The following is a 16,095-nucleotide window of genomic DNA, read 5'->3' as shown; positions in this document are numbered from 1 at the left end:
CTTTATGCCAGAGCATCTAGTGCTCTGCACTGATCGGTGTGATGAGTGGTTGATGCGCAGAACTCGCAATAGTTGTTATTGGGGAGATTAGAGTACTTTTGCAGAACTGGACACATCTGCAGCAAGTGTCCATACGTTCTACAAATCTCACAGAAGTCTGCGTTATTCCTTCCTGAAAAGGGTCCTTGCGCTCTGATTGCCGCAACTCCTGCGGTTGGAGTGGTTCCAAATGACCCTGCCACCCCTCTTGTTTGGTTAAGGCCCAGCAGTCACAGGCATTCTGTCGCAACATGCCCCTCCACCAGGTAGTGGGTGCACCAAACGTTGGGCCTGGCTAGTCGTATGGGTTGGAGATCTCTCAGCTTCTCAATCAGGTTCACGATCTGGCTTTGCAAGCCCGAGATCACTGGATCTTGCAAACCCGTGCCTCACCGATATTCATGGGGATATCTTCCATTGCTTCTATCCGAGATGCTTGCTCTAAGGCATCTTGCAAGGTTCCTATCTTCTGTTGTGTTAGTGGTGTCTTGGTCAGGGGCAAAACTACCTTGATGAACCAGTCCCGTTGGTGGTTTGGGTCCAAGGTGTAACTTAGCTTGGCAATGGCATCCTTAAACCTTTGCATGAGCTCCCAAGCAGTCTCACCCTCCCTCTGCTTAATTTCCCACAACTCTGATAACCCTTGTTGATCAGTCTGTGGTACCTTGAATTCCTGCATGAATCCCCTCTTAATATCATCTATGGTTGCGTTTTGGTTCTACTCTGCCCACTTTATGAACCAGCGTAAGGCCTGTTCTCTTAGCGCGATCTGGAATTCCACCGCCCGAACATTATCCGGAGTCTGATAAGCCCTCCAAATGGCTTCGCAGAGGTACTAGAGTTGCTCCACATCTTCGCTCCCCTTTCTCGCAAACTCCAGATATCTCGTAGATGTTCCCCCCATACTGCTCTGAGTATTAGCTAGTAGCAAAAAGCCTTTGGTTCCCCGCTATAGTGACCCTTGTAGTCCCAAGTTATTGCTATAGTTGGTTCTTGTATTACTTCCAATATTGAGACCAATTCTGTGTTTTTCTTGAGCACTATATACTCATGTCACTTTGGCTAAGTTAAGGATGAATTCTTCTAGTTTGTGATAAAGTACCAGGGGAAGGTCGGGGAAAATGCCACTTGTGTTTCGGGGTTGGGGTTGTTGAACCTTGGTGGATGCCTATTCCTCATCAAATAACCTCCTCATTCCATCACCCATATTGTCATCATCTTCATGCCAACATGGGTGTTGATCTTGCAATCCTTCTTCCACAACCTTCAGGGAGGATCCCCCATCTGCTCCCTGTTGTGATCCCAAATCCACAACATTCCAAGATGGTCCTCCTCCGATTTCCTGTTGCGATCCTATTTCCGCAACTTGTAGGGAATGTCCTCCCTCCCCTTCTCGATTCCAACATCCCTTCTTCCTATCTTTGGGTTGCCTAGCATCATCTTCTCCCTTCATCCCAACTCGGGTTTTTCCCTTCACCACTCCTATTTGGTGGGACCCTCTCCTCCTTTCACCCAGGGCCCGAGCTACTCTTGCCTGCTACTTGTCTGCCAGTAGTGCCCTCCTCTGTGCTCTAACATCCCTAGCTCTCTTCAACCCTTCTACATCCATCCCCTCATATAATCCATATCCCCTTGTGGGCAGCATTTTCCCCTTTAGTTCCTTCCCCCGATACTGGGGGTTTACGCTTTGATGTAGAAATTCCCACTTTAGATCAACAGATTATGCAAAATACAAGATCTACTTCTACAACAAACTTTGCGGAAGCTTAATCGAATATGAGAAAGATCAATGAGAACGCATATAACTGAGAATGAGAAATCAATCACACATAACACAGAAGAAATAACCCAGGGAAAGCCTCAGCCTAAAACCCCAATCTTTGTATTATCATACAAGTGGAAATATGTTCAAGTTACAAAAAGGATCAGCTCTCAAGCTATCTTGCTCTCTCTGCAATCAAAGAAAATACAACTCACAGACTGATTAGACAAGAGATATGCCTTTCCTCAGCCCTCCAAGCCTCCTATTTCCTTGCGCAGTTTTTCTTGGGGTCCAGTGATGCCACATGTGTGAATTGGCCTCATCACACTCACAAAAACTGAAGAAGTAACTGCACAATCCTCAAGGAAATAATTCCTTCTACATGCAAGAGATATTCATAATGGAATATTCCTACAACTGATAATACACAGTCCCTCCATCTGATCTCAACTGGGTCTTTGTCTGAGCTGACATGCATGAGTTATTTATGAGAGAATATCCATTTATTTGAAGTGCAGCAGTTACATGCATGCATGCATTAACTAACTGAACTCACAATTAATTCAACAAACTATTTGAATTAATCTAACTGGACTTGACTCAGTCTGAGCCAACTAATTACAACTCATCCTTAACTCTTTAACTGATGGATAAATTCCTCAATTAATGGAGAAACTGTTGCATGTCCTCACATAGACTTCATGTTTGATTTTATACAACTAATTAACTCATGGTGAATTAATTAATTATTTGACAAAGAGCTGCTAAGATCAAATTCGAATTTTACTTCTCTATTTTAGTTCAGGGACTAACTAAAATAGGAAGGTATCCCGAAATGCTATTTATAGTAGTACTAAAGTTAGCACTTCTATTTTAGCATTTCTTGTTGCTATTTTCAACACTCCCTCTCAACAAGAAATGGATTATCAGTAACCCCAATCCTATCTCTGTGGAACTCGAACTTTCATTTTGACAATGCCTTAGTCAAAATATTTGCATCATGTTCCTTGGTCGAAACATACAGCAACAACATGATCCTCTGGACCACACAGTCTCGAAGATGGTGATACCGGATATCAATGTGCTTGGACCTGTCATGAAAAACTGGATTCTCAGAGAGTTTGATACAACTCTGATTATCGCAGTAGATCACAGTTGGATCCATCCTCTGACCAAACAATCCCACTAGACTCTTCCACATCCAAATTGCCTCACATGCAGCCTGAATAGCGGCCATGTATTTAGCCTCTGCTGAGCTAAGTGCAACTGACCTCTATTTCTTGTTGTACCAGGAAACTGCAGCTGAACCAAGGTTGAAAATTCCTCCAGAGTGCTCTTCTGGTCTAATGGACTCCCTACCTAATCCGCATATGTAAAGCCCTGAAGCTTCACTCCCTCTATCCATCTGTACCATAGTTTGAACTGAGATGTGCCTCTGAGGTACCTCGGTACATGCTTCACTGGCTTCCAAAATAGCTTGGTAGGCTAAACCATAGCTTGACTCAGTTGGTTCACTGCAAATCATAAGTTGGGTCATGTGTTCACCAGATACATAAATGAACCCACCAGCTGCTGATAAACAGTAGCATCTACTACCTCACCTGAAGTAGCATCCCTCTTCCTCCATTTCTCAGCTAGAGGAGTCTGCATGGTCTTGCACTTCTCCATGTGAAAGCACCTGAGTATCTCATTGGCATACTTGCCTTTGACACAAATACTTCACCATATTTCTACCACACCTCCATGCCTAAAAAGTAGTGCATAAGACCCATGTCTTTTATTTTGAACTCTCTTGCAAGGTCCTCCTTGCAAGATTGTATCAGCTGATCATCACCTGTCAAAATCAGATCATCGACATAAAGAACAATGATCAATGGTTTACCTTCTACCATGATGTGGTAAAGGTTCACATCTGCTTCACTCTTGGTGAAGCCCAACCCAGTGAAATAGCTATCAATCTTGGTGTACCAAGCATGGGATGCTTGCTTCAGCCCATACAAAGCCCTCTTGAGTCGGCACACATGCGACTCACGATCGAAGGTCTTGAAACCCTCTGGCTGCTCAATGTACACCTCCTCCTCAATCTTCCCATTGAGGAATGTTGTCTTCACGTCCATCTGATGGATCTTCCAACCCATTTGAGCTGATAGTGCCAACATTGATCTGATAGATGAGTACCTTGCTACAGGAGCAAAGGTCTCATCGTAGTTGATCCCCTCGACCTGTGAGAAACCACGGGAAACAAACCTTGCCTTATGTTTCTCAACACTGCCATCAGCTGCCTAATTTACCTTGTAAAGCCATCTGGAACTCACCACTGACTTACCCTGAGGTCTTGGGACAACATCCCACACACTATTCCAAATGATAGATTCGTACTCCTCTACCATTGCATCAACCCACACTAGTTGTTGCACTGCCTCCTTGAATGAAGAAGGTTCGGTATCTACACACTCCCCAACCAGGGCCATGTACTCAGTGTACCGCTCGGGCGACCTCCTCTGTCTGCACTTAGAAGATGGTTGTCCCACATTCTCTCGCGCATCTAGCATCAACATGTTAGCTTCCCTTGAGCATTTATGCCCATCTCTGGAAGTCTCAGCATGAGTGGATGTCTCGACTCCGGGATCCTCTGCATGCGGCTGCTCCGCATCAATCTGAGGCTCCTCCTCCTTAGGAACTGAAATTTCTTCCTCTGCATGAAACTTGAGCTCCCTCTCAAGTGATAATCGCATGGCTTTCTTCTCGTCAAACTTCAGATCCCTACGTACCACTGTCCTCTGACTAGTAGGCAGGTACACCCGATAGTTGTGGGGTGTATCGTGTACCCCACAAGTATTCCCAACTTAGCTGTTGGATCCAGCTTCTTCTGGGCATTTTTTCACATGACAGTAAAATAATGATCCAAGGATTCGGAAGTGACACACATCTGGTCACTTCCCAGAAAAGGCCTCCATACGTGTCTTCATTCCCAGTATACGGTGTGGGCTTCTGTTCTGCAAGTATACTGTTGTATTGCATGCCTAAGCCCACAAATGTAGTGGTAGGCTTTGGTCATGCAACATCGCTCAAGCTGCTCCCACAATCAATTTGTTCTTCCTTTCAGCCACCCAATTCTGTTGTGGGTGCCATCAATTCCTGTTTAATTCCTTCTATAACGCAGAAGTCTTTAAACTGTTGGGACATATACTCCCCACCATTGTCGCTACGCAAGGCTTTTATTTTATTTCCAGATTCTTTCTCTGCCTAAGCTTTAAACTCACAATACCTCAAGAAGATCTGATCCTTATTTTGCATAAAGTAGATCCAGCTTCCACGAGAAAAATCATCAATAAAAATAACATAGTACCTTTGTTTAGCGGTGGAGGCTGTGGAGAAAGGTCCACAAACATCTGAGTGAACTCGCTCCAGGATTGCTCCAGCTCTACTGTCTCGATCCGGAAAGGAATATTTTGCATACTTACCTAAGGTACAACCTTTGCATGTATTCGTCTGCTCCAGTTTTCCCTTGGGAAGTCTGGTAGAAATCTGTTGCATGATCTTCAGGGCTCCATGGTGCAAGTGGCCCAGTCTTCTATGCCATAACTCTCCAACATCTTGGATCTGCACCATCTCTACTTTGGAACTCAATGCAGCACAGTCGTCTACCTCCAGCTTGTAGAGATTCTTTACTCGAATCCCAATTCGCTTGGTCTGTCCAGTGCTGATATGCCTCAAGAATACCTTTCCTTTACTAAATACTACATCATAGCCTTTATCTTCTAGCATAGCAACGGACACAAGATTCTTCTTCAGACCTGGTACATACTTTACATCCGTCAGGGTGAGAGGAGCTCCATGCTCCCTCTAAAACACAACCGTAACTTCACCTGAAACATGGTACTTTCCATCATCGCCCATCTCGATCCGCATCTAGAGATCCTTCACCTCCAAGGTACTGAAAAGGTTCTTGTCACCTGACATGTGGAATGAAGCTCCACTGTCCAGGTACCACACACATCCTGCCATGGATGAAACCATGCATGCGATAAGAGAGAAATCCAACTCAAACTGTGAGACCAATGCCTCACCATCAGATCCCTTCGAAGATTCCTTCTTGGATTTCTTATGTGGACAATTTGTAGCATAATGGCCCACTTCATGAAAATGAAAGCATCGCACTTTCGATTTGTCAAACTTCTTCCCACCATGGGAAGAACCAGATTTTGGATGGGACACCTTCCCTTTCCCTTTCCTCGCCTTACTCGCTAAGGCTAGATTTTCCTCATCATCTTGCTTTAATGAGGATCTATCTCTGGTGCTTCTTCTTGTTTCCTCCTGCATCAGATCTGACCAAAGTCATTCCCAATCTGGCAGTTTTTCTCTTCCAGTAACCGAGTCTTGGTAGCTATGCCAGCTCTTAGGAAGACCGAGGAGTGCAAGACTCACCATGTCATCATCGGCTGTCATGATCCCTACACTTCCAAGCTCATCCCTGCAGGTGGTGAGCTTGTTCAGATATGTAGAGATTGTGTCACCCTTTTCAAACTTGATTTCTGAAGCTTGTCTTTCAACGCCAACTTCCTCTAATTATTGTTGTTCTGATATAGATCTTTCAATGTTTTCCACATCGAAAATGGTGTCTCCTTCCCATGGAGGCTCGAGACAATGTGGTCTCAAGCTCCCTCCAAGAGGATTCTCCTTGCTCTAGCCACACATTTCTTCCATTCCACCAATTTTGTGGCATGAGTCAGCTTGGGGACTTCTTGATCAATGAAGTCCTTTAGAATGTTATCCTCTAATACTGCTTCCATGCGATCTTTCCAGGCTATATAATTCGAGTTGCCATCAAGGGCATACTCGAGTCTTAAACCATTGAACACCATTGGTGAAATTGAGATGTGGTAAGAACTCGATTTCTATATTCAGCTCAAACTTCGAACTTCTCCCTTCTTGTATATTGTTCTTCGTCTTTGATCACCTTTGCTCCGATACCATGTAGAAATTCCCACTGTAGATCAACATATTATGCAATATACTAAAGAAAAATACAATATCTACTTCTACAACAAACTTTGCGGAAGCTTAATCGAATATGAGCAAGATCAATGAGAACACATAGTTACTGAGAATGAGAAATCAATCACACATAACACAGAAGAAATAACCTGGGGAAAGCCTCAGCCTAAAACCCCAATCTCGTTATGATCATACAAGTGCAAATATATTCAAGTTACAAAAAGAATTAGCTCTCAAGCTATCCTGGTCTCTCTGCAATAAAAAAAATACAGCTCGCAGACTGAGTAGACAAGAGATATGCCTTTCCTCAACCCTCCAAGCCTCCTATTCCCTTGCATAGTTTTTCTTGGGGTCCAGTGATGCCACATGTGTGAATTGGCCTCATCACACTCACAAAAACTGAAGAAGTAACTGCGCAATCCTCAAGGAAATAATTCCTTCTGCATGTAAGAGATAATCACAATGGAATATTCCTGCAACTGATAGTACATTGTCCCTCCATCTAATCTCAACTGGGTCTCTATCTGAAGTGACATGCATGAGTTATTTATGAGAGAATATTCATTTATCTGAAGTGCAGCAGTTACATGCATGCATGCAATAACTAACTGAACTCACAATTAATTCAGCAAATTGTTTGAATTAATCTAATTGGACTTGACTCAGTTAACTGAGCCAACTAATTACAACTCATCCTTATCTCTTTAACTGATGGATAAATTCCTCAATTAATGGAGAAACTATTGCATGTCCTCACATAGACTTCATGTTTGATTTTCTACAACCAATTAACTCATGGTGAATTAATTAATTATTTTACAAACAGCTGCTAAGATCAAATTCGAATTTTACTTCTCTATTTTAGTTCAGGGAATAAATAAAATAGGAAAGTATCCTGAAATGCTATTTATAGCAGTACTAAATTTAGCACTTCTATATTTAGCATTTCTTGTTGCTATTTTCAACATTCCATCCCGGCAATGGGTAGAGATAGCAATCCCTCTTCTACCAAAAACATCTTATGTCAGGACTTCCCCTATCAATTCCCCCCTTAGCTCGGAGTTGAAAACCGCTTCCGCCTTTGAGTAGGACTAATACCTTTTTGCAGCAAACTCGACCACGTATCCCTCCACCTTAGTCTTCACCCAGAAATCAACTGCTCTCGTCCGCTCATTATCCAACTGTTGTAATAGTGCAGTCTCAGACGAAGTCCAACTATGGCGGGCTCTCACCGATCCGTTCGAAGGACTTCGTCGCTTCAGTTCCCTCAACTAATTGTACAGGTCCTCATGGAATTTGCACCAAAAATTTTCATAATGGTCGTCTGAGCTATCAGCGTCTAAAATCTCCTTACGCACCTTGTTGATTGGTTGATTCCTGCGAGCAACACTTTCTGCCACAAATTGGTCTACATTATGGTTCCACCAATTTCCGATCTCTCTTTTAAACACCCTTAACACCATATTCTGAATCGATTCTCCTAACTTCAAGTCCCAGCAATGGAACCATTTGTTGGCTCAAGAGAGTCGGGGAAAAGACCTCGGGTTCAGGCACAGAGGGCCAATAGTGGTCCTCTGTAGTCTAGGACAGCATTGGCATTTTCACCTCACCCTGAAGGGCAAGGAGTCTCACCCGAAGCACGCCGCAACCAAAGGGGAGGAGGGTTCAGCATGGAGTCGAGAGGATATCAGTTGAACACAGGTGATCATACACATATGCATCCATAATACATGAAACAGAGATAACGGTACCCTAATCTCATACACATGGATCCATCATAAATACCACAGGACTAAAAAGATTCTAGTATCAATCTAGTAATCACCATCTTCATGCAACAAGTATACTATTTAAAAAATTAATAAGCCCAAAGAACATGATGTGCAATGCGTTATGAGTCTTGACAACCATCAACTCTGATTACATTAAATCAATAGGATAGAGTACATTATAACTCGGCATCTCACCGTAAACAATACATAAAACACCCGACTCAGCAGCCCGGGTCAGATCTGCTCTGCAACCCAATTCCTCAGCTCCAACTCTTCTTGCTTCTGCTTCTACGTCTACGTACCTCCTCGGTAGCCAAATCCTTCAGTGTCCAGTGGTTTCAACCACAGCAAAAACACCAGCAATCAACAAACAACAACAACCTCTTCCTTTTTGTTCTTCCTCTTTTTATATCCTTCCCTGCTACCTGGACTACCAGTGCTCACTCAGCTGCTTGCTCCCTTAGCTGCTTTTGCGCCTTCTCGTCTCCTCGGATGCCTTTGCCTTCCGCTCCCACCTCACCATCGCACCTTCGCAACTACTTGTTCCACTACCCAACCATTGCTACCATTTGTCCTTTCCCACCCTACGGTTGGTCAACACTGGTCAAAAATCTTCAAAATTAATAAGGCTCTAGTCAAAACTCTTCAAAATTAATGAAGGCTCTAGTCAAAACTCTTCAAAATTAACAAAGACTCCAACATGCATGGCTTTGCATGTTGGTGTGTGGTTCTCTTATTGTTGGTGGCATGGTTTTGTTGGGTTATGACAGTGGATTTCAACCTAGTATAGCCTTTTTCCAGATTGCATGGTATGTTGGGATGTTTATCTCGATTTTGAGCTTTGGAATTTCCAGATGAATTTCGAAATCCAGGAAAAGGTGGTCTCAAGGTTCATTCCCAAAGGCCTAAGAATCCCTTGACCAGTTTTGGCGGGATACATGGTAAAGCCTTAGGGAGAAATCTCAGTTTAGGGCTTAGTGATCCAGATTTGGATTGTGGTAAAGCCTCAGAGACAAGGAGATGAAAAAATCCTCAAGGGTAGTAATGGATTCTAGATGGCATTCCAAGTTCAGTTCGGTTGTGATTGGAGCACTGGTTTTGGTGTGATCATAATTTGATGAAGGTGGAGGTGGTTTAACCTTTGGATTCCCTTGGTTGTTCTTGGATTGGTTTTCCTATGAGACCCCACATTCATGCTTGGAATATGGAATGGGGGTGATTGGCTAAAAGAGAGATTTGGTTCAGCCATGTCTATGGTCGGGTGGTACATGGAAGTCCCAAACCTGGTTGGATTTGCCTATGATTAATAAAAGCTAAGTTCTCTTACTTTACACTAATTTATATGTGGAATTAATGGTTGTCATATGTCTGATATTTATATGGTTTTATGTTGGTTATAAGCATGGTTGAATGTTTGGTTGATGTCATGGTTATTTCATATATTTACTTGTAACTATTAAATGGATGAATGCAAGACATAATTGATGATGTATTAGTTCAATGGAGAAGGAGGTGATCCTTCTAGTTATGTTTCATAAGTTGTTTCAGTCGTTTATGCTTTGTCTTATATCCTAAACCTGTAGGTTGCATTGATGCCAAGTGTTTGATAGAATGTCAGTCCCGGTTGGGGATGCTCAGACCTAGTCCTGAGGGTGATTTTTGATTGATTAGCATTGTTATCATGTTTATAATGAATTATGGAAGTTACAAAAGTTATGGCAGAGGCTAGGATTCTGGGCTAGAAAAGTGGCTTAAATCCCAGGGTCGCTGGCACAAAATTAGCAATTTTGGTCCACATTCGCTGGCAAACAATCCTATGAGAGCAATTTTGGGTTCTTGGTTGCTCCCTTGCCCATACCGTGAGAGCAATTATGGCCTAAGAGCTGAAAACTAGCAGTGGGACCTAGGGACAGGCTTTCTGAGTGGCTAACTTATCTCTTGAGGGTTTCGTTGATGATGTTGGATGACTGTATCTGATGTTCTATTGATTCCACTTCCTTAAGGTGGCATAGGAGGTCGAATCTGATCATAGTAGCATCTCTCCTCATGTTTACCCCAGTTGGCATGGTTGCTTTAGGCTGACCTGGGAGGGGGTGTTACAGATTGGTATCAGAGCATGGTTGCACTTTCTTTGGGTCATATCTAGTACTACAGATATTGATGAATGTGTTGGTCATGCATGCATGTCAGTTGTGTGTGTGGCTCTTACACTTGTGCTCCATGTGCTTGTTGCACTACATCATATTGATCATGGTAGTAGTAAGGTTATCATGAGGAACTTGATGTCAGTTTTATGGAATGCATCGTCATGAGTATATGACTGGTTATACAATTATATGCATCTTGATTACATCTTTGTATGTTGGGTTGCATTGTTCGTTATTTGATTACATGGATAAGTCTTGTAGGTTTATTATAAGAATTGATCGCTTATGCTTGACTACATGTGGTTATGAGTATGTATAGTTGATTAGGCATTGCTTATGCAGGTTGATAGTTGCATGAGGCAATGTGTATACTAGAGTAATGGTTGTTGTCATGCATGAGGCCATAGCATGCATTGTCAATATGCCCTTGCATAGATGCACTTATTGATATATGTCTATATGTTATTATGGTTATGTTGTACATGCATCACATTGATTTGATGACCTTGTAGACAAGGTATTCTCCCCAAGTTATGCTAAGGTACATTGATTCATGGTGATTTGGTTTAGCTGACATAGTATGCCTTGCAGTAAAGAGATTAGATGGATAGCAAGGTGGTAGACTACATAGAATCTCCCTATGAGTCAGATGGGCGTTGTGGTGTGTAGCACTCTTCTGACTTGGCAGACAGATTGAGAACCCTGAAGGAAGAAATAAGGAGTTGCAAAGCAGACAATGGAAAAATCATGCAAGCACAAAAGAAACAAGCAGAGGTGAATGTGATATTACTTCAGAGTTTGTCAGATTTGCAGCGATAGGGACCTCTTCGAATCAACCATGGACATGAGGACAAAACTAATGGGACATATGGCAGCAGGTCTCATAGCAGACATAGGTTAGATAGATCTAACACTATCAGAAATGGAAGGATGTTGGACACTCTTGATAGGAGGGGTGACAAACATAGGTATTACTTTGTTTTGGTTCTAATAGAAATCATGATCGTCATCATTATCATCCGTACAGGATGAATGATAGGGGATACTTTCCAGATGAGTTCAAGAAGGCAAAGCCACCTACCTTTGATGGAGAGACAAAGAAATTGCAAGATGCGGAGGCTTGGTTGCTTGGCATGAGGAAATTCTTTAGGTTACATGATTAATCAGAATACATGAAAGCAAGGATAAACCTTTTCAGTCTCAAAGGTAAAGCCAATATTTGGTGGGAAGACATTAAGAATATCAAGAACAAACATGAGGATGACTTGACTCATCATGTGTTTGAAAGGCTATAGAACAAGAAGTACTTGTATGAGAGGTATTATGATGACAAAGCTAAGGAATTTTATGAGTTGTGGATGGGTTCTATGATAGATGAAGAGTATACTAATACATTTTTGGAGTTGTTGAGATATGTGCCTTACCTCAGAGAGGACAAGGCCAAGGTTCAGAGATTCATCAGTGGATTTCTAGTTGCATACAAAGATCAGATTGAGTTCGATGAGCCTAGATTATTGGAAGAGGCCATCCGAAAGTTGAAGCATTTTTATGAGCAATCAAAGCACAAAGTTGAGATGAAGCATGACTTGAAAAGAAATGAGAAAGCTAAAGGAAAATGGCCACAAAAGAGAGGAAGACCTCAAGATTCAGGTGAGAAAGAAAATGTAGTTTCTTACAAGAGATTCAATACATTTGAGAAAGGACATGGAGAGTAGCATGCTAAAGGCGGTGGTAGGGAACCATTGCAGTGTTCGATATATGGTAAGGATCATCATAAGAGGGATTGTCTGTAGTATAAGAGTAGTGGTAGACCCCATATCTGCAATGCTCAGGAGGGGCATACATTTGATGGTGTTGGTCATATCATTCCTCGGATCTATCTAGTTGTGGACAATAGGTAGACAGATCATCAGGCATCGATCATTGAGATGGACGATAAACTTTGTGATCAAGTTGTTCTATTTTGATTGATTCTGGGTCTAACTATATTTATATTAAACCTGACCTGGTGGATAAGTGTGGTTTGAGAAAATAAGTGCATGTAGAGTCTCGGTTGGTACAGTTGGCCATAGGTACAAAGAAGTGAGTTCACCATTGGGTAAGAGCTTGTGCATTTGAGTTAAATGGCATGCCTACAACAATGAATTTGAATGTATTTCCATTGGGATCATATAGTATGATTTTAAGTATGGATTGGTAATACCTTCACAGAACCAAAGTGGATTTCTTCAACAAGGCCATTGAGTGTGTGGATGGTAGTGGGGAAAAGATGACATTGCAGGGAAAGAAGAAGCCTACATCAGTGAGGATGGTTACCACTACGCAGGCTAAGCATAGCTGCAGAAAAGGTTGTGTGATGTTTTCATTACACATTCCCAGTGAAAAGGGTAAGGAGGTTGAGGATGCAAAGGTGTTAAGCAGGTACCCAGTTTTGCGGAAGTTTCAGGATGCATTTCCTTAGGACATTACAATGTTTCCACCGCATAAGGAGGTAGAATTTTCTATTGAGTTAGTGTCAAGGGTAGCTATAGCATCGAAAGCACCTTACAGGATAAGCAGACCTGAGTTGGTAGAGTTGAAATTGCAACTAAAGGAAATGTTGGCAAAAGGATACATCATACCCAATGTATCGCCTTGGGGTGCACTAGTGTTTTTCGTAAATAAGAAATATGGTAATCTCAGATTGTGCATTGCTTATAGGCAACTGAACAAGGTAACGATCAAGAACAGGTGCCCGTTGTTGAGGATTGATGATTTGTTTTATCAGCTAAAGGGAGCAGCAGTGTTTTCTAAGATCAACTTGAGATCTGGATACCATCAGGTAAACATCAAGGAAGAGGATATCTTCAAGACTGTGTTCAGGACCAGGTATGGGCATTATGAGTTTGTTGTTGTTCCATTTGGTTTTACTAATGATCCAGCTACATTCATGTGTTTGATGAATAGTATGTTGCATCCTTATTTGGACAAGTTTGTTATTGTATTCATTGATGATATACTAGTATATTCTAAGAATGAGGAAGAAGATGTCGAACAATTAGTAATAGTGCTGAGATTGCTAAGAGAGAATCAATTGTAGGTTAAGCTTAGCAGTGAAAATTCTTTCATACTGAGTTACACTACTTGGGACATGTTGTCTCCAAGGAAGGCATAACAGTAGATCTAGAAACATAAGGGCCATCATGGAATGGGAAACTCCTAAGAATGTAGATGAGGTGAGATCATTCATGGGATTGGCGGGTTACTACAAGAGGTTCATTAGGGACTTATAACGCATTGGATATCCTATCACATCATTGCAGCGGAAAGGTAAGAAGTTTGAATGGACAGCGGAATGTGAAGATAGTTTTGAGCAGCTTAAGAAGTTGTTGACACATGCACTAGTGCTAAATATTGTGGATCCAGACAAGGAGTTTGTAGTGTGTCTAGATGCTTGCAAGAGGGGACTTGGTAGATTTCTTATGCAAGAAGGACAAGTAGTGTGCTATGAGTCACAGAAACTGAATGAGAATGAGCATAACTATCCAACGCATGATCTTGAGCTAGCAGCGATTATACATGCATTGAAGATGTGGAGACATTATCTTCTAGGCAGGAGGTTTACATTGATGAGCGATCACAGTGGGTTGAGGTATTTGTTTGACCAGCTGAATCTAAATGCCAAGAAACCTAGATGGTTAGCTACCCTTAGTGAGTTTGACTTCAAGATCAGATACATCAATGGGAAGGAGAACCGAGTTGCAAATGCTCTTAGTAGGAAGGTATAGGTAAATCATATAGCAGCTATAAGCTCCTATAGGACAGAGTTACGGGATATGATCTTACAGGCAGGACAGTGGGATGACAAATACATGGAAATCATGCACAGGTTACAACAGAGTACATGCATAGGTGCAGGTTTAGGTGTAGGTATAGGTACATGGGATCTGGATGCAGAAAATCGTCTCACGGCAGATGGCTTGGTGAGGTTTCGAGATAGGATCTATGTACTGAATTGCAGTGAGCTCAAGAAGCTTATCTTGAGGGAGTTTCATTTGAAACCATATTTGGGTCATCCAAGATATTAGAAGACATTGATGGCGATGAAGAAGTTTTACAATTGGTCAAATCTGAAGAAGGAAGTGGCAGAGCTCATGGCTAGATGTTTAGACTGTCAGTAGGTAAAGGAAAAATACAAGCATCTAGGTGGTCTACTACAACCTATTGCAATTTCGGAATGGAAATGCAAGGTCATTTCCATGGATTTCATCACAGGTCTTCTGAGGACAGTGAGGTAGAATGATTCTATTATGGTCGTGGTTGACAGGTTGAGCAAGGTAGCTCACTTCATTCAAGTGAAGACTACATATTTAGCCAATGTGGTAGCACAAGTGTCCATTAGAGAGATAGTGAGACTGCATGATGTTCCAAAGAAGATTGTGTTAGACAGGGATGCAAAGTTCACTTCCAAATTTTGGAAGGAGCTATTTGTAGGCTTGGTCACAAAGTTGGCCTTCAGAACAGCTTAGCATCCGCAGACAGATGGACAAATAGAGAGGTCCAACAGGATCTTGGAACATATGTTGAGGATGTACGTGATGCACCAGCAAAGGAAATGGGAGGAGTATCTTTCATTGGTTGAGTTCGCATACAATAATGGTTATCAGGAATCCTTGAGGATGCGTCCTTTCAAGGCATTGTATGGACAGATTTGTAACACTCCCGTCAGTCAGAGTGATCTAGTGAACAGGGTACTTATTGGACTAGACATGTTGACGAACATGGAGTAGGAAATGTCGGTTATAAAGAAGAATCTAAAGGCAACACAGGATAGACAGAACAGTTATGCATATCAACCCAGGATGTTCAAAGAGTTTTGGGTTGGGGAGCATGTGTATTTTCGGATCAAGCCCAAGACTCTTTGAGGATTGTTTCATGTGCAAAGTTGGTACCACGGTATTGCGGGCCTTTCGAGATCCTTGAGAGGATTAGAGCAGTGACATATTGACCTGCACTACCTCCAACAGTGAAAGTCCATGATGTTTCCATATTTCATTGCTTAATAAGTACATAAAGGTTGTTGATCATGTTATTGATTGGTTTGTATTGCAGGTGGAGCAAGAAGGAGAATTTCAGTCGAAGCCTTAGTGCATATTGCAGGAGAAGCATCCCATACTCAGGAACAGATCCGTAGAGCAAGGTAAGGTCTAGTGGAAGAACTTTGGGCCTGAAGAAGCTACATGGGAGATGGCGGATCAGATGTGGGCCCTATATCTTTCATTGTTTGTCGGTTGAGGCAAAGCAGTTTTTGTTTGCTGTTGGTTTATGTTTGGCATATGTTTTGCTGATGTATTGATATTTGTATATGTATATGTATATGTATATGGATGTAAATACC

This window comes from Pinus tabuliformis, chromosome Q (assembly GCF_031772625.1).
Source record: "Pinus tabuliformis cultivar Carrire ecotype Pingquan chromosome Q, CPIR1, whole genome shotgun sequence".
NCBI lineage: Eukaryota > Viridiplantae > Streptophyta > Pinopsida > Pinales > Pinaceae > Pinus > Pinus tabuliformis.
The sequence above is the reverse complement of the archived record's forward strand: the minus strand, read 5'-3'. Positions refer to the sequence as shown.